We start from the raw sequence: 20079 nt of genomic DNA, 5'->3' as shown, positions 1-20079 counted from the left end.
TTTAAACCACACAAAAGCCCCTTTTCTTCTAATATTTGCACACAACCCCTCACTTTCAAACATTGACTTCTAGAAACATTCCCATTGATCGAGAGCTTTTGAGCTTTTGAGCATTTTAGGGTTTGGTTCTTTGGACCATCTTCACAAAACTATGTATAACTTTCTCATACGATTTTTGATCAAAACGAAATGAAATGCATTGGAACCGTGACTTTATGCTCTACAACTTTACAGAAGGCCCGATTGTCAGACTCAACCGTGTAAAAATACCATATTACTGCTAAACCTTTTGGATGCTGTAACTTTTTTCATATGAAATCAAAACGTGATGAAACTAAGTGCCTTAGAAAGATTGAATTTTTTGTGTAAGGTTACATGGAGGACATTTTTTCAAAAAAATCATCTTCAATGTCGAAATTGCCCCCGACTGTCATATAAGCTAGTTTTTCACTGTAGATGCCATAACTTCTTCATACGATATCAAAACTGGACAAAATCAAGTGTGTTGATGATGAACACATTTATGTGTGAAATCTAGTGTAATAAAACATGTATTTTACATATTTAGAATGGAGCTACCTTGGGTTTTATTCTCTTTTTGCAGGTTTTATATTTTCAAGGTTTTAAGGACTATCAGACACTATATTTCTAATTTTACATATAAAGAGGTCCTATTTCTTTTCATGGTTGCGAAGAGGATGAAATTCTGAGCAAGATGGATGTGTTCAATTATAAGTGCACATTCATTTGGTCAACCGTACGCTTGCGATTATATTTTAAAATCTCAAATAAGTTTTTGGTGCCGTTGTCGGGAAGACAGTTCCATGTTATTTTTCACTTTCTTTTGGTAAATCAGAGTGCTTTGTTTGCTTTGTTTTATTTTTCTTTTTCTTTTATTGAATTCCTGAGAAGAACAACTTGCAATAATAGTTATATCGGTGGAGGTCGTCATGCCTCATAGTATGATAAAAACAGGTTTCGCCCTGTGACAGTACCTCAGGAATTAACCTGAGCAACCCCAGATCCCTACCGGTAAGCTCCCAAAAAGCCAAAAAAAAATCAAAAACAAAAGTTTTGCTATTCATTCTTTTGTGCTTGTCTTACTCTAGTTGTGTGTAGTTTTCTATTACATGAGTGTTAGGTGGGTATGCAATACTAAGAATCGGTTAGAAAGAAGAGATCCAACAAGTAGTGACTCTATACGTTTGCTCTCTTTAAAATCTTTCAATATGGGAGACCAACATTAAAACCCTTCACCTAAATCTCTAAAAGATATGTTCTACCCTACTAGAACAGCCCAACCTTCATGCATAGTTCTACCACAAGCCCAGGGCATTAATTTTGAACTCAAATCTCAATGCATCACTATGTTGCCCCACTTCCATGGGTTGACCTCTGAAGATGTATGTGTTCTAATTAAGATCCAACGGCTTTTTGATGATGCTGTTAAGTTTAGGTTTATCACTGTTGCATTAAAAGACTAAGCTAAAAAGTGATTGTATGGGGTACCCAAAAATTCTATAACCACATGGGAACAGTTCAGAGTTGTCTTCCTTAAGAAGTTTTTCCCAACTCACAAGACCAATAAACTTAGAAGTGATATCTTTTAGTTTAGGCAAAAGCCTAGTGAGTCATTTTCCAAACTTATGGAGAGATTCAAGGATCTACTCCAAGAATGCCCTCACCATGACCTAGACTTATGGCATTTATGTCAAATAATTTATGAGGGTATTGATTACCCAACTAAACAATTGATAGAATTTATGTGCTCTGAGGGATTCACATCCTTTACAGATGAAGGAAAGGCATGGGAATTCTTACTTGACTTAGCTGACAAAACCCATGTGTGAGAATCAACCCAAGAGAGTGAAAGAACCATAGGAGGAAAATGATATTTTTTGGATATCCACTTTCCAAGCAGAGCCTTCCAATTTTCATAATCAAGGTCAACCTGGACCCCAAAGGCCTCCCTTTGCACAACAATCTTTTTTCTAAAATACTTTTTCTAGGTTAAATGTAGGACCTTAGGCTAGTTTTCCTAGGGTTGCTCTCCTATCATCTTACCAGCAATCCCCTGGGTTTACCAATACTGGAGATGCAAGTAGAATAAGTGACTTGAAAAAAAATATAGCCCTCCTCATGATAAGCCATCAAAATCTTACGAGAGAACTCACCAAAGTTATCTCAGTTATGTATAAGAGGGAGAAAGAAACTTTACCCAGTCAACCAAAGCCTAACCCTAGGCATCATCAGCCTATTAGTTCACAAGCACCAACTAATGCACCACTGAATGTAGTACAAGGTTAGACCCAAAAGGGCCCTCTAACCAATGTAATATTGTTTATGTCCTTAGGAGTGGAAGAGAGTACCAACAGAGCGTTTTTAAATCTTCCCCATCTATTACTCCTGTTAACTCTCATTCAGTTGAGGACACAAGTGTACCTCTTGTTCCAGGTTCGTTCGATGAACATAAAGATTCTTTTAAAATTAAAGGTGATTTGGTTGAGGAAACAAAAAATGATTCTTCTAAAAAAGGGCAAATCCCTAACAGTCCTTATGTTCCTCCTGTCCCATTTTCTAATCGCTTGATAAACAAAAAAAATATTGCTTCCATGGATAAAATGTTAGAAGTATTCAAAAAGGTAAAAGTAAATATCCCTCTTTTTGATGTTATATCCTAGATCCCTGCCTATGCAAAGGTACTGAAAGATTTGTGTACTCACAAACGTATAACTAGTGTGCCCAAAAAAGCGTTCTCAGCAAGTAACATTAGTTCCATAATTACTCAGCCTATAGCAGCCAAGTATAAGGATCCAGGGAACCCTACCATATCTTGTGTCATAGGCAACACATACATTGGACATACCTTACTTGACCTTGGCGTAAGTGTGAATCCTTTACCTTACCATGTGTACAAGCAATTAAGATTTGGAGAATTGAAAGCCACTGGAACTACTCTTCAGTTGACAGATAGGTCTGTTAAGATTCCTATAGGGATGGTTGAGGATGTCTTACTAAAGGTGGAGAAATTTATTTTTTCTATTGATTTTATTGTGTTAGATACCAAGCCCTTCTCAACCAAGGATGAGATCCGAATAATTTTAGGAAGACCATTCTTGGCTACTAGTAATGCATTAATCAACTATCAGAATGGTTTCCTAAGGTTATCTTTTGGCAACCAAACTGTTGAGTTTAACATTTTTAGGATAGGTAAGAAAATGCTTGAGGATTTTCTGGATTTTTCTGATGATTTAATTACCAACTTCGATATTGATTTTGATTCAGAATTTCAAGAGTGTATGAATGAGTTGGATGATGATAGTGAATTTTTTTTTTCTGAAGTCTTGAGTCTTCACACACCTGTGGAGCCCTTAGGACTCCTTAGGACCCCTTTCCAATTCCATTCCCAAACCTTCCATAGTTGAGCCCTCTGAGCTAGATCTTAAGGAGTTGCCATCTAATTTGAAGTATGCTTTCCTAGAGCCTGACTAGACTCTTCTTGTAATAGTTTCTTCAAATTTGACTTCTAGCTAAGAAGAGGAGTTACTTAAAGTGTTAAAAGATAATAAGGAAACCCTAGGTTGGACCATGGCTGATATCAAGGGTATAAGTCCTTCTATTATGCAACATCATATACATCTTATGGAGGATTTCAAACCATCCACGGAACCCCAAAGAACAGCTAACCCAATGATGATGGAAGCCATTAAGAAAGAGGTCCTAAAGTTCTTGGATCATAAAATAATTTATACTATTTTTGACAGCCAATGGGTAAACCCAGTTCATGTAGTGCCTAAGAAGTCTGGGGTGACTGTAGTTTTCAATGTCAATAATGAACTAATTCTAACCCGTGTCTAATTAGGGTGGAGAGTGTGCATCGACTACAGAAAACTTAATGTGGCAACCTCGAAAGACCACCTCCCATTGCCATTCATTGATCAGATGTTAAAGAGGTTAGCTGGACATAAATACTATTATTTTCTTGATGGATATTTTGGCTATAACCAGATCTCAATTGCTTTAGAGGACCAACATAAGACTACTTTTACATGTCCACATGAAACATTTGCTTACAGGCGTATGCCCTTTGGGCTTTGCAATGCCCCTGCTACGTTCTAATGATGCATGATGAGCATTTTTTTCTGACATGGTCAAAAAATTTTTAGAAGTATTTATGGATGACTTTCTAATTCATGAGAATTCCTATTTTGAATGTCTTCATCATCTTTCCCTAGTTTTGAAAATGTGCATATCTAAGAATTTGATTTTGAATTAGGAGAAATGCAATTTTATGGTTAGATCTGATATTGTTTTAGGCCATGTAATATCTAAGGAGGGAATTAAGGTAGATAGAGCCAAAGTGGATTTAATTGATAATTTACCACCTCCTCAATCTGTTAAGGACATCCGGTCTTTTCTAGAGCATGTGGGCTTCTACAGAAGGTTTATTAAGAACTTTAGTCAGTTAGCCCGACCTCTCACTTCATTACTTGCCAAAGATCAAACTTTTGAGTTTTCTAAAGAGTGCCTAGAATCCTTCAAACAATTTAAAAAGGAGTTGACCAATGCACCCATTGTTTAATCACCTGTTTGGACTGAACCTTTTGAATTGATGTGCGATGCTTCAGATTTTACCATAGGAGCAGTTTTGGGTTAAAGGATTAATAAGTTATCCACTGTCATTTACTATGCTAGTAGGACCTTAAATGATGTACAACTCAATTATACAACCACTGAAAAAGAATTTTTAGCTGTTGTGTTTGTATTAGAAAAGTTTCGATTTTACTTAGTTGGTTCACATGTGGTGGTGTATACTGATCATTCTACTCTTAGATACCTAGTTCAAAAGAAAGACCAAATCCCGTCTCATTAGGTGGGTTTTACTTTTGTAAGAGTTTGATATAGAAATTAGGGATAAGAAATGAGTTGAAAACTTAGTTACAGACCATTTATCCCAGCTTCCCAATTTCTTGATTGTTGATTCTCCAGCCAATGAGAACTTTCCAGATGAACAGTTACTTATAATTTCCAGTGAACCATGGTTTGCTGACATTATCAACTTCTTATTTTCAGGTGTGACTCCGGATCATTGGTCCACCTAAGATAAGTATAAGTTTCATTATCAAGTTAAGCACTTTTTCTGGGATGATCCTTATTTGTTTAAGATATGTCCAGATCAGATTATTCAACGATGTGTTCTTGATCATGAGCAACATTCTATTCTCTCTTTTTGCCATGATTATGTATGTGGTGGACACTTTGAACCTAAGAAGACTGCCGCAAAGGTTCTCCAATGCGAATTTTATTGGCCTATTCTTTTTAGAGATGCTTTTGATTTTTACAAGGCTTATCCCGCTTGTCAGTCTTTTGGTCAAATCAATAAGAGGAAAATGATGCCCCTCAACCTTATTTTGGTAGTTGAGATCTTTGATATATGGGGCATCAATTTCATGGGACCATTTCCTAATTCCTTTGGGAATTTGTTTACACTTTTGACTATTAATTACGTTTCTAAATGGATAGAGGCCATACTTTGTAAATCTAATGACCACAAAGTGGTGGTTCAGTTTCTTAAAGAGAACATTTTTTTCCACTTTAGTACACCACATGCAACAATTAGTGATAGGGGTACTTATTTTTGTATTCGACCTTTTGAGGCCTTAATGAAAAAGTATAGAATCACCCATAAGTTATTTACCCCCTTATCACCCCCAAACTAATGGCCAAGTAGAGGTGTCTAATAGGTAGATTAAACAAATCTTGGAGAAAACTGTTAATCCCAACCATAAGAATTGGTCCCTTAGGCTCATTGATGTCCTGTGGGCCCATCAGACTGCATTCAAGATCTACCTTGGTTAGTCTCCCTACTGTTTGGTGTATGGGAAAGCTTATCACTTACCAGTTGAGTTAGAGCATAACGCCTTTTGGGCTATCAAGAAGCTCAACTTTAATTTGTCTTATGCGGGAATTCATCATAGGCTCCAACAATCTGAGTTGGAGGAACTTAAGAATGATACCTATGAAAGTTCTAGGATTAGGAAAAGACCAAAGCTTTCCATGATAAGCACATTCTGCATAAATCTTTTACAATTGGTGATAAGATCTTATTGTTCAACTCTCGATTGTAACTTTTTTCTGGTAAGCTTAGATCCCGATGGGATGGCCCGTTTATTGTCCATAATGTATATCCCCATGGGACTGTGGAGATTCTAAATCCAGGAATAGGGGTAATTTCGAAGGTTAATGGTTAGCATTTGAAACTGTTCCTCGAGTTTCCTATAATTGGTAGTGGAGGTCATGGATCTCCATGAACCTCTTTACACTGATGACTAACTTTTAATTAGGTATGACCCACTTGCATTGTCTTCACTTTTAATTCTTTTCATGCATTGAGGATATTGCATGACTTAATTGTGGGGGAGGGAAACCAGTTTTTACTTTTTTCACTTTGTTTTGTTTGTTTTTCTTTTTTTTTTTGAGTTTGCTAAGGATGAAATCCTACTTTGGCTTTTAGCTAATAATCATACCATTCAGTTGTTTGATGTATGAAAATAAAATTTTTGATTAAGGTATCCATTTTGAACGTATATAAACCCTATTGAGAAGAAAGAAACAAGTCTATGTCTTGAGATGGGACTTTCTTTTGAAAAATAAGAGACCCTTGTTTTATGATGTTGGACCATATGTAAGTCTATGAGTCCCTTGTACTTTTAATTTGGAGTTGAGACATTCTTTTTAATTTGACATGAGTTGATAAATGCACAATTTTAAATGAAGTGTGAAATGCGGTATAAAGAAGAATAAGAGTTGATTCCCTTGGAACTAGACAGGGCATTGCGCTTCAGGAAGCATGGTGTCTTGATCGAAATTCATAGGGAGGAAACTTTTAAAAGAACTCTAGCATCATTGTCTTTATAGGCATATGCAAAAAGTGAAGCTACATAGTAATTTGGGTGTCTGGTGTTTGCTCCACCATGTCATTTAGGCCAAAAGTAGTGGAGTAGAATAGAGTTTATTAAGCAAAAAAAGGAGAAAAAAAATGTACAAATATCATTAATGCTAGGTAACATGTTTGGTAAAAAACACTCTAATGCCTTAGTCATTGGTTTCTTATTTCTTCACAAGTGGATTTGCCTTAAGATAAGGATGTTTTGGAAGAGACGAAGTGAGTTCCAAATTAAGAAATATGCTAGTGCCTGAAATTGATAAAGGGTAATAAAGTTCAAGTGTGGGGGTCCCTTGTAAGAAGAATTATCTTTACTCCGGATTGGTATGGCCCTTACCTTTAGCCAAGTTTGGGATTTGTTTATTCTAAATTTTAGGTATATATTCACTGCAAACACCCACGAGACACAACTCGTCCACTAGGGGTGACCTAGGGGTTTAAAGGCTTATTACACATGTTAAGTTCAACTATGATTCCTATGAAAGTGAGTTAGGTTTTTTGTTTTTATTCTTTTTCTTTTTGTTTTGCTCAAGGACTAGCAAAGTCTAAGTGTGGAGGAATTCTGATCAGCACATTTATGTGTGAAATCTAGTGTAGTAAAACATGCATTTTATATACTTAGAATGGAGATACCTTGGGTTTTACTCTCTTTTTGCAGATTTTATATTTTCAAGGCCTTAAGGACCATCGGGCTATATCTCCAATTTTACACGTAAAGAGGTCATATTTCTTTTTATGATTATGAAGAAGATGAAATTCTAAGCAAGATGGACATGTTCAATTGCAAGTACACATTCGTTTGGTCAACCATACGCTTGCGGTTACATTTTAAAATGTCAAACAGTTGGATAGGATAAATTAAATTCTTTTTCATTAAGAAATCATCTTTTAGAATTCATCTTTACAAGCTTTGACCCCGAATCCCGCACCACCTATTATGGATGAATTAATCCACTCCATATGTATTATACAACATTGTTATCTTGTCAGAGACGTTGAAATCTACCACATCATCACTTCTGACCATGTTACCCAAACTAGCCACGTCATCACCATCATGTGGCCGAGGTTACCAACAAGAACAATTATAAAACAACAATCTCTCCATTTGGAGTTGTTGGCAACCACTTTATCATCAGTACACTCCAAAGCTCCGATGAGTACTCTCTCCCCCTTTGAAAACAAGTACAAAGGGTGGAACTATAGACTCCCCCTGAGTCCAATACATGGGTAGCAACATCAAGCAACTTGCTCCCCTTCTCCCAATACCCCTAGTGCTTGGGATGAACTAGGGTGTAAGGTTGGCCTTGATGGCCCGAACCCGGTCTAACCTAGTTATGAGGGTCAACCCGAACCATCCCAACCCGATTTTAACACTGATCTATGATTTGTGTTTAGTAGTAGTGTTCCCCTTCCCCTAGGCCCACATCATATGTTACAAAAGCGTTCAATAGCTATCTGTATGACTTCAACCCACATTGCATGTTACACAAGCCATATATTCTTACCTATTGAGCTAAGATGACCAAATGACCAAACTATTTCTCCCCTTTTCTTTACATAGGTTGTCGTTGTGTCTCCTGTCATATATTTATATGAACTTTAAATACAATAGCAATCATTAAGAATTGAGCCAAAATTTGGCTTATCTAGTTTCTGGGAGATGTGGTGATGCCAGGCGATTCAAAGGTATATCTTATAAACAAATTGACAAGCTTGCTTGCTACAAATTTATGGATTAGGGGTAGAAAAGGGCTGGCCATAGTCTTAATATTTTTCCACCACTTTTGTAAAAAAAGAATAACAAAAAAATAAAAAAAAGGACCAGCTCGAGTCAACTCGGCCCAACCCTGAGCTCTGTCTGGTTGGGCCTGAGTGTGAACCTGACAGGGTTAGGTTGGGCTTGGGTTGAGTTTTGGAGACCTAGGATTGGGTTGGGTTTTTAGGAAATCCAGACCAATCCAGCGCTGTTTCACCCTTAGGATGAACCACCACTCCTAGCTTCTATCTGAGGAACTCAAATTGCTATTTGGGAAGCGATTTACAGAAGATCTCAGCCAACTACTCTACTGTGGGAACAAACTACATCCTAACTTCACCTTCCATGACCTTATCTCTTAAGAAATGATATTGGATAACGATATGATTTGTTCTTAAATGCATTACTGGGTTCTTGAAAATGTTGATTGAACTTGTATTATCACAATACAGTGGCACTGTTTGCCTAATATCCACATTTGGATCCTTTAACATCTGCTTCATCCATAATACTTGTGGACAACAGGATGTAGTTGCAATGTACTCTGCCTTTGCTATTGAAAAAGAAGCTGAATCTTGTTTCCTACAGTGCAAAGCCACCAAGCTGCTCCCCAAGTAGAATGCACCACCACTAGTTCTCTTCTTGTCATCCACACATCCTGCCCAAACTGCATATGAGAAAGCTAACAAAATGAAGCTCTTAACTTTTAGATACCATAAACCATACTCATTGGTCTCCTTCAAGTATCTGAAAATTCTCTTCACTGCTGCCACGTGTGTCTCCTTTGGTCCTACTTAGACTTTTGCTACCATACACCCAACTTGTAAGATGTCTGGCCTATTAGCTGTCAAATACAACAAGCTACCAATTATTAATATGTACGAGATGTGGTCAATTGATGGAGAGTCATCTTCCTTGCTCAACTTATATCTAGTCATCATAAGTGTACTAACGGCTTGCAATCCTCTATGGTGAATCTCTTTAATATCTCCCTCACATACTTGGACTGAGATATATAAATATACATTTTTTTTTTTTACTGATCATCAAAACCAATAAAAATGATAGTTCACCTAACAATGGACATCTTAAACTCATTTTGCATCCTTATTACAAAATCTCTGCACGACTCATCCTTGTGAACCCCAAAGATTATATCATCTACATACACAACCACCACAACTGCTTTCTTCAGTTTTGATGTAGAAATTGTTATCCACTAGGCATTTCTTGAAACCCAAATTACACAAGTAGGAGTCAAATCTAAGGTTCCATGCCCTTGGAGTTTGTTTCAAACCATACAAGGCTTTATTCAATATGCACAAAAGAGTGGGTTCCACACTAAGTTGAAACCCATTAGGTTTCTCTATGTAAACCTCCTCTTCCAAATTTCCATTCAAAAAAGCTGATCTAACATTCATCTGATAGACCTTGAATCCCTTGTACATTGATAAATCCAAGAACATTCTGATAGCCTTAAGTCTTGCCATTGGAGTAAAAGTTTCTTAAAATCAATGCATTCCACTTCATACCCCTTGCATATAAGTCTTACTTTGTTCTTCACCACTTAACCATCTTTATTGAGTTTGTTTCTAAAAACCCATTTGGTGCCAATCACATTCTCGTCAACTGGCCTAGGGACTAGATCTTGTAGACACCTAATTTTGTCACCCTCCTCTGACTATGATGAGATGCGGATCTTGGGTGTGACTTTCGACTTCTGATCCACAGAGATGATGATTGACTAAGAAAACCTGGAAACATCCCCTACCTAAAAACCCTAGAAATCCTGTGCGGTAAAGAAGAGGGTCCAATTTTGACTTTTTATATAAGAATGAATCCGGTCAAGATGATCATATAGATGGATAGTACTCGAAAATACAATTCCGACAATATATGGCACATCAAAATTGGATTGTTGAATCTCCCGCAATCGTCCTCAAAAAATTATATTTTCTCATACATATGCCGCACACACTAGTAAGACTGCTGGAAACCTAGAAAAATTCCCCACCCACCCAAACACCCCAAATTCATCCCCTACTTGAAAACCCTAGAAACCTCGGTACTGGAAAAAAGAGGGTTAAATTTTAACTTTTTATATACAAAGAAATCTGATAAAGATGACCGTACGGATGGATAATACTCAGAAATATGAATCCTATGATATATGACACATCAAAATCGGATCATCAGATCTCCCGTAATCGTCACCAAAAAATTCCATGTTTGCACATGAGCTGCGATAGCTGGCCAGCAGACCTTCCTGCATGTATCTTGCATGTGCTGGCCAGCAGTCCAGCTTGCATGTATGTTACACACACTGGCCTGCCAGCCAGCAGCCCCACGAATAGCCTTGCGTAAGCCCCCAATTGCTGCTGCACGCTCAAAAGCCTACTTCTGCATGCACCCCCACCTGCTGCTGCACACACCCCTGCCTACTACTGCAGGCCAGCCCGTGCACTGTGCTTGCTCAGCCTATGCACCATGCATGCCTAGCCTATACACCTTGCTTGCTCATCCTTGCACCATGCTTGCCCACCCATGTATCCATGCCGGTCATGCCCCGTGCACTTCAACCAAACCCTGTATGCCGCTATCAATGGCCGGGATTTATGTTCCACTGGCTCGATGAGTGAAGTGATTTTCTCTTCACCCACTTTCATGTATGCACTACTCCGCTAGCATACCCTACGCCATAAACTCCTATTAGTCCAAAAGCTCACTTTTTGCCCCTATTGGCTAAAAATTCTCTCTCCTCCTGTTAACCCCAAAACTCACTTTTTACCCATTAGTTAAAAATTCTCAAAATTCTCTCTCCTCCCATAAACCCAAAAACCCACTTTTTACCCATTGGTTAAAAATTCTCTCCTCCCATTAGTCCAAAAATCCACTTTTTACCCATTGGTTAAAAATTCTCTCTCCTCCCTATTGGCCTGAAAATCTTATAAATCTCCCTTTCCTTTGGATTTGGAGGACCAAGACCAAGATCACAACCACCCTTAGACAGTGAAGCTCTACCCCTTCTCCTCTTCCCTGCCCCCTTTGAGTTTCTTCTGGTATTCGGAGCGATCTTCGTCAAGATCCGAAATCTTGTTCGAATCTTCAAAGTGTTCTTCAGGACTTTGAAGATCTTCAATCTAAGTTTTTAGTCCAATCTATTTTTTTACAAAAAATAGTATGTTCTTATTCTCCCCCTCTGAGTGTTCTTGGTTTTTACCAGAAGTAGAAATCCCTCCCCCCGAGGTTCTTTGGGTCTACAAAGAGATCTTCGTCAAGATTCGAAGTTCTGTTCAGATCTTCAAAATGTTCTTCGGGGCTTTGGGGATCTTTAATCTATTTTTAGGTCAATCTATTTCTTTCCAAAAATAGTAGTTCCTAGCAGAAGCCCTGTCCGAGTGACCATGCAATCTTTCAAGAAATAGCTATTCCCTGCAGAAGCTCTGCCAAAGTGCCACCTCAGCCTAGCCCTCCCATAGCTTATCCCCAATGGAAGCTCTATCAGAGTGCCACCTCATCCTAAGCCCAGAAATAGCCTTCCTTAGCTGAAGCCCTATCCGAATCCAAATCCAAAAATAGCCTTCCCTAGCCGAAGCTCTGTCTGAATCCAAATATGAAAATAGCCTTCCCTAGCTGAAACTCTGTCCGAATATCATCATTATCAACATCTCTCGAGAAATGAAATTGGAGGTCAAGACAATCTTCCCCTGAGCCAGGAGAATCCGAAAGACAATCCAAGCTGGTACTAATCAGGGGCCCACCCCTCTTGGCCCAAAACAAGGGTTAAGTTTAGTATAGTTTCTTAACCAAATTGTCATCATGTAGACTTTATATTGACTATGTTTTTAGTGTATATAGTTGTTTAAATTCGTTTAATGTATATATATGTGAGAGCTTAGCCATACATGTGGAATAGGAATAATTGTGAAAAATGTTCGTTCTTAAGCATCTAGTAGGAAAACCGATTGAATCGGGTAGATTGGGTGCCTAACGCCTTCCCAATTTTACAACCTGACACTTGTCCTAAATCTCTGAACCAGACCAATTATCAAGCCCTTTTCTTAGGAATTGGGCCCACCCTGAGTCCTAGCCTCATAATCCTAGGTGGCGACTCTAAACCTTTTTGTATGATCTCGATCTCTGTATTGGACCATTATCAAAGCCCTGTCTCGAATGACGAACTTTACACTCTTACAAAATTATCCTATGTGTGGCCCGTAGGGTAAGCACACACCACACACCCCTCCCTCATGGAAGAAAAAGAGAGAAGAATCAATGCAAGCCTTTTCTCCCCCCCCCCACAAGGGAGGAACGCATTACACATCTTCTGGCCACTACCTTCATAGTGGCAACTCCACTGGGGATAAATGTCAAGCTTCTGATACTAGATGCTACCTTTAAATACAAGAACATTTTCCACTATATTTGTTTGAAAACATGTTTGGTTAACCCCATATTTGTAATTATATTTGCTAACCATATCATGCATAGTGCTATAGGTGAAATCATTTGGTGAGGGACTCCCTGTCATGCCTGTACCTTCGGGGAGATCAGCACATGCCATGGAGAGTACTCTGAGAACCAATGATACTCGCTTCCTATACAAGGGTGTGGGGTATTATTAAACTGTGAGGATGTTCGTAATTATGCCAGCACCCTCGGGGAGGTCCTTGCACTTTATGATATTCTGAGATTGGATAATGGTATTCTCACATTACACTTTTGCACACAATCACTCACGGTTCCACCACTCTGTGGCTAGTTACTTAACCTTGTATGCAGTTAAGAGTAATGGGCAAGGAAGTCACCCCTTGATCTTGTACCTACGAGTGTATCAAAAGGATCACATATCTAGTGTATATAGATCCTATCAAGGAAGCCTTGTTGGTCCTATTGCATCCACTGCATACTTAGCATCATGTAGAAAATAGATGGAGAAGCTAGGAGCACTACAAGCTAATTGTAGAACTTGTTTGTGGTCTTGAAAAGGGATTTTCCTACATTATATTCCCGTCATAAAGAATTGCTTTTCTAAGTGGGTTTTGGATAAAAGGTGTCCCTCCTCCTTAGGAAAAATGTCTAAATACGTGACTCAGGGGCAATCTCCTTAGAGTCACATAAAGTCCCGAGAAGTCCCAAGAAAATCAAGAGGAAGGACATCTAGTGGGAAAAAGAGCAAAGAAAGCATGACTTTATTACATGAAATGTCTTATGGGAATATTCTGATAAGCCATTTGTATGAATCTCCCACTTATGACATTGAGTGGACTAGGGGCATAAACCCCTATCCACTCCCTATCATTAAGCAGACTAACTTTGGATGGATGATTGGTTATTAATCTAGTGGATGTGTCAACAAGGGATTGAAAATTCAAGAATCTTAAAATAAATCACTTTTGGTTTAGGCACAATTCCAAACCTCAAGTATTCTTTGCGGTCCAATTGGACATGTCAGGATAATCGGTTGACTCGTCTAAGTCCAGTATCACCCCTGCCGTCTCTCCAAGATTGTCTACTGCCAAGTGATTACAGCTCAGTTAGCATGGATCTATATGACCCTGAATCACCCGAGCAAGCATGGGTCCATCCTATAGTGACTTTGCAGACAGAGATGGCTGAAGTCAAGAGAGGAATAGCCCAGATATTACATGCACTTCAGAACTCTCCCAGGGCTGAACCAGTACAAGTTACTAGAGAGTTAGATCAGAACTGATCTATGGGTCATCGCGGGAACTCTTCTCGAGTTGACTCAAGAGAACCAGAGCAAGTTAGGCCAACAGGTCAGAGAGGAGTATCACCTACCCATCCAAATGGTTAATGAGGAACCTACTCCAGGGTCCCTCCTCCCAGGGTAGTGATTGAAGATGAGGAAGAGGAATTTGCAGCACACGTCTAGATGGAACCTCCAGAAATGGAGAGAGAAAGAAAAGTCAAGGAGCAGTTAGAAAAATTGGAAAATATGCTCCGAACGAGGAAGAGTTTGAAAATCCAAATAGTTGATTAAGATGAAATGAGTTTCTTTTTTGGGGTCAGGATCCCCAAGAAATTTAAGTGGCAGAATAACAGGTTTGATGGGTCATGAGACCCCAAAGCTCACGTCAAAGTTTTTCTTTGCATCATCAAGTCGTGGCAACTTACGGATAACCAAATGGGGCAAGCCTTCATGTTAACCCTATCAGGACTAGCATTAAGGTGAGTCACCCAGTTGGAGTCATCCCAAACTCAGAATTGGACAACAGTGGTGAAAGCCTTCAATAAGTAGTACTCATACAATACCGAGGTGGATGTGAAACATTAGGAGCTTGAGACATTGAGACAGCAACCTAGAGAAGGATTCACCACCTTCTTGATGAGGTTCAGGGATAAGGCTGCCAAGATGGTAGATCGGCCTTCAGAAGTAGAGCAAGTGGAGGTGTTGATAGAGAACTTCTCAAAGCCTTATTATGATGTCCTCCACTATCAACATTTATAAACTTTTGATGCCCTAATAGCCACCGGCATAAGTGTGAAAAATAGAATCCTAAGGGAAGCTCAGTATCAAGGATCCTCCCAAGATGCAAGGAAGAACACCAAAGTCTGACGTGAAAAGGGTCCGAAAACTAATGTGGTAGGCACAATTCAGCAGTTAGTCTCACCAGCCACTTCTTCACAACCATTTGTAATACAAGCAGATGCACCTTGCCAGAAGGCCCCTCATCCAAGAAAGCAGTGGGAATGCCTGTGATAGTGATGTATGAGAAGTTAAAGAAATAAGGATTGCTAGGGATAGTGGTTTTAAGAGTGATCAGCAACCCTCCTCCAGCTTGGTATAGGGACCATGAATATTATGCTTACCACATCTAGAAGAGAGCCATCAGAAGAAGAATCAGTAGATCGGACTCCCAATGTTCATCCTTCCTCATCAATAGAAGAATCCATCTTACCATATTACCAACCTCCATCATATCTCCCACCTTTACCATATTACCAACCTCCGCCATATCATCAATCTTCACCCCATCATCAAGGAGGAGAAATTTCCTTATCCTGTCACCTCCAATCTTTATATCCTACCTCTCATATTACATCATCTTTATACCATCCTGCTTCATACCCCTCATCACCCTCATACCAATCCCATTCTCAAGGTTCGGTATAGAACCCAAAAGAAGGATGGACAGACGGGTACGATTGGAAGGATATGCTTGCACTACTGGACTCCCCAAAGATAACTTCACCAATAGGGTCAGTGAATGCATTGGGAGAAAACCAGGAGGGTGATCCCACTTTCCTAATTCAATCCACTGTATCTCCAAAGGATAATCCAGAGGTGATTAAAGAGATTACAGATGATCTTCTCAGAACAATAACCACATTGGCCATAGGGGAACAGATTAAAGAGTACACCTCCCTAATCCATATAGGGAGTGACACAGAGGACGATGAATCAGGTCTGATCCCACTTCGAGCCAATGATTTCAAGTCTAACCCTGTGGAAATCTTTCGATCTATACGCTCTAAATACTACGAGCATTTGGATGTAGGAGAATTTGATGGTCAAGAGGAGTTTGATGAAGAGCCAAGTGAGAGGAAAATTAGTGAAGAAGAGGATGATGATGATGACGAGGAGGATGAGAATGAGGGTGAGAACGATGGAGATGACTCTGATTCTCAAGGGGATGATAGTATCCGGACTGAGATGACTACTAAAGGCCTTGGTACAATGATAATGATGATGAGTCGGAATATTATTCACCAGATCACCAGGCATATTTCTCAATCTATGCTATCGGTGGTGATGACCCAATAGTTGATCTAACAAGTGGCATTCAGTCTTCCCTCTACATGGGAGGAGATGATTCTACATCGGATTCAAAAAATGATGAGGAATTTGGAGAGCCAACACAAGTTTACATGGACAAATGGGACTCCACATTAGAAATGGAAGAAAAGCTATGTAAAGTGTACTCTAACACATTGAGGATGTAAGAAAGAGTAGAAGAAATTGACAATATGCTGGGTGAAGTAAATATCAGAAATCGTTACTACCATGAGTATCTGAATGATTTGGAGGAAATACGGCCAGATGACACATTCATAGAGGCAGTAGATGCCGTATTCCAACAACTTTTTAATGCAGTCAAAAAGTTACGAGCCAGGACTGAGGATATTTATGGAGGACCTCGACTCCCCACCCCTAGTAGGGAGGGAGAATCAGAAGAAGAGGATGATCCCATGGTAGGTATAATCTCTATAACAAATAGCAATGATGAAGATTGCTATCCCACAGAGATCATTGTGAAGAAACCTATCAATGTGATGGAGACCCGAAGTGGAAGAGACTACAAGGGCAAGGCTCTAGCAGTAAAACAGTTAAGGACTAGTAAGGCCGGAACCAGCAGCTTGAAGAAAGAACCAGAGAACCCAGTCTTGGCTCAACTCAAGATGTCGTAGGCTAATATCTCAATTTGGGGACTACTGATGGCCTCCCCCACACCGTGAAACGGTTTTGAAGTCCCTCACCAATGTACAAGTGCCAATTGAGATAAATCCAACACATCTCTCACATATAGTAGGGGCGACATATGCGGTGCAATCTTTGATGTTCTCATATTTAGAGCTTCCCAAAAGGGTCCAACACAATCGATCTCTCCACATCACGGTAGAATGCCTTGATAAGGTGGTTCCCCAGGTTCTTGTTGACAATGGGTCCGCTTTGAATGTGCTACCTTTGAGATCGACGAAGAGTATTGGCATCAACCTGGAAGAAATGAGGTTGACTACCCAAACCATACGGGCATATGATAATACCAAGAGAAAGATCCTTAGCATCCTTATCCTTGCCGTAAAGATTGGCCCGGTGAAGTTTGTTATTGATTTCTAAGTCATTGATATACCGACAACTTTTAACATGCTCTTGGGAAGGCCTTAGTTACATCATGCAAAGGCAGTGTCCTCTAGTCTCCATCAAAAAATGAAGTTCATTCATGAAGGAAAGGTGATCATAGTAGCCGGGGATCCTGAGGTGGTTAACACCTTGGCCAATATTGAAAATAGAGAAAAACAAGACTAGAAAGTTTAACTAAGTGGTTTTAAATTAGATGCAACTTGTGCAGCCATTGCTAAAGAAGTTCTAAAGGAGAAAATCCTAACTAACTATGAAGCCATCTGGAGTCTGCCAGTGAATCAGATGATGAAGAATATATAATATTTTCCTAGCATGGGGCTAGAGAAATATCACCAAGGAGTTCCGAAGCAGCCTAGTTTGATAGTAAACAAAGGAAAGAATAGTCTCGGGTACACTCCTCCGACCACCAAGGGACAAAAAGTGCTAAGGATGACTAGGAAGATCTCTATCTCTTACTACCCTAATCTCAATGGGTATTTTGTAAAAGAAGGAGAGGATTTTCCTTTTTGCGAAAATGTGGAGCCATGATTTGATGAAACCATCACAAAGATGCAACTGGGATTTGAAGTATTTTTCCAAGACGAATTCGACTGGGTGACTCATGAAGTAGAACAATAGTAAATTCTAGTCCAAGAAAGTGATCAAGATAGTTGCATCACCGGGACAGTAGAAATTGCACGAATTGAGATTGGGTCTTCCTCTGATAACCCTACAACATTAATCCGATCGAAGGAGGCACTAAGTCCTAGAGTCCTCCTAAAAAGAGAATGGGAAAAGAAGATAAGACTCACCTGGAGTTTATCTCTTTCCATTGATTTGAAAAGCTACATTTGCTCCCTCCTATAAGAGCCAAGAGCCCGAGAGCTACATGAGCTCAAGCCTCGTCCTTTCAGAGGAAGAAGTGCATATACAAAGCAAAGAAGAGCATAAAGAATGATGGTTTACATGTACTGTGCCCAAATCAACTGCAACAGGAAGGTCTGTGAAGGTGGTAAAAAATGTGACCGAGGCACTGGGATGGCATCCCTCAACATGCTTGAAAAGATGGACCTTATAGAAAGAGGATTGAGCAGTCTCCACCAATCTTCCCCCTCATAAAGTTTGGCTTCTGAGAGCACGAGGTTGATCAGCTAGTATTTGTGAAGAAGCAGACACCTATCCAGAAGAACCATTGCGCCACTGAAGAAATAGCAGTAATTTTTTTAGAAGGAGAAGAAGGCCCTTTGCCACACCTCCTCATCCATCGAGCTGTTGAACCGCTCCTGAACTGGAAGAGCATTGGAGAAAACTTTAAGTTTGCTCATGCTATTAAGTCAATCAGCCTGAATACCCCTGGCAAAAGCATCAAGCCAATTATCAAGTCTGTAGTTGAGTCTATTGTTTATGATTTCGTATCGGCCTCCCCTCTCGAGGAGAGTCCAAAGTCCTTGTATGTCGAGTCTGTTACTCCTTTCATGAATGAAATTTCTAATTTTGAGTATGACTTGCCTCCTTTTTTTGATGATGATTTTAATAAATATCAAGAATCAATAAAACAATGCAAACAAAAGAAAGCCCAACCCATCCATGAGGATACTCGGGTTATTAATCTAGAAACTGACCAATGTCTTCGAGAGATAAAAATTGGCACTACACTTAATGATGAAGAAGAAAAACAGAATGGAGTGAGAAGATCAGAGATGAGGAGACACCTTTTATCCGAAACCCACTTCGAGAGATAAAAATTGTCTTCTGAAGGAATTTGTCGAGGTCTTCGCTTGGTCTTCTAAGGATATGCCTGATATCGACCCCAACATCGTGCAACATCGATTCCCGACTTACCCTGGGGCAAAATCGGTAAAGTAGAATGGAGTGAGAAGATCAGAGATGAAGTTGTGAAGCAATGGAATGTAGGGATTCTACAAGTGGTGAAATTCCCCCAATGGTTGGCCAACGTAGTACTAGAACCAAAGAAAGAGGGCAAGGTATGAATGTGTGTGGACTTCCGTGATCTTAACAAAGTAAGCCTTAAAGATGACTTCCCATTACCTCACATTGATGTATTGGTGGATAACACGGTGGGGCACGGTTTGTTATCATTTATGGATAGATTCTCGAGATATAACTAAACAAACATGCACCCAGAGGATTATGAGAAGACAGCCTTCACCACTCTATGGGGAACCTATTGTTACAAGGTGATGCCTTTTGGACTGAAGAACATCAGAGCAACTTATCAGAGAGCAACTACTGCCATATTGCATGATATAATGAACAAAGATGTAAAAGTCTATGTGGATGACATGATAATAAAGTCACAAGATCGGCAGGGGCATATTCCCATTCTAAGGTGATTCTTTGAAAGAATCAAGAAGTATCAGCTAAAGTTAAATCCTCAAAAGTGTGTATTTGGGGCAACAACAGGAAAGTTGTTAGGTTTCTTGGTGAGTGAAAGAGGCATTGAAGTCGACCCTATCAAGATCAAGGCAATTCAAGAAATGCCTACAC

General features: G+C 39.5%; 1 protein-coding gene and 1 non-coding gene across 2 annotated transcripts in view; one reads left to right on the top strand and one right to left on the bottom strand.

The window, feature by feature from the left end:
- The window catches only part of LOC122062474 (protein DETOXIFICATION 21-like), a gene marked incomplete at its 3' end in the record, with an annotated part of 66672 nt that overhangs the window by 27781 nt on the left and 18812 nt on the right, over positions 1-20079 (top strand).
- Positions 1587-1693, bottom strand: LOC122062477. Its single transcript, XR_006134983.1, has one exon. It is a non-coding gene; the product is annotated as a small nucleolar RNA R71 (small nucleolar RNA).

Source organism: Macadamia integrifolia, unplaced genomic scaffold (assembly GCF_013358625.1).
Source record: "Macadamia integrifolia cultivar HAES 741 unplaced genomic scaffold, SCU_Mint_v3 scaffold1046, whole genome shotgun sequence".
NCBI lineage: Eukaryota > Viridiplantae > Streptophyta > Magnoliopsida > Proteales > Proteaceae > Macadamia > Macadamia integrifolia.
The sequence above is the reverse complement of the archived record's forward strand: the minus strand, read 5'-3'. Positions and strand labels throughout refer to the sequence as shown.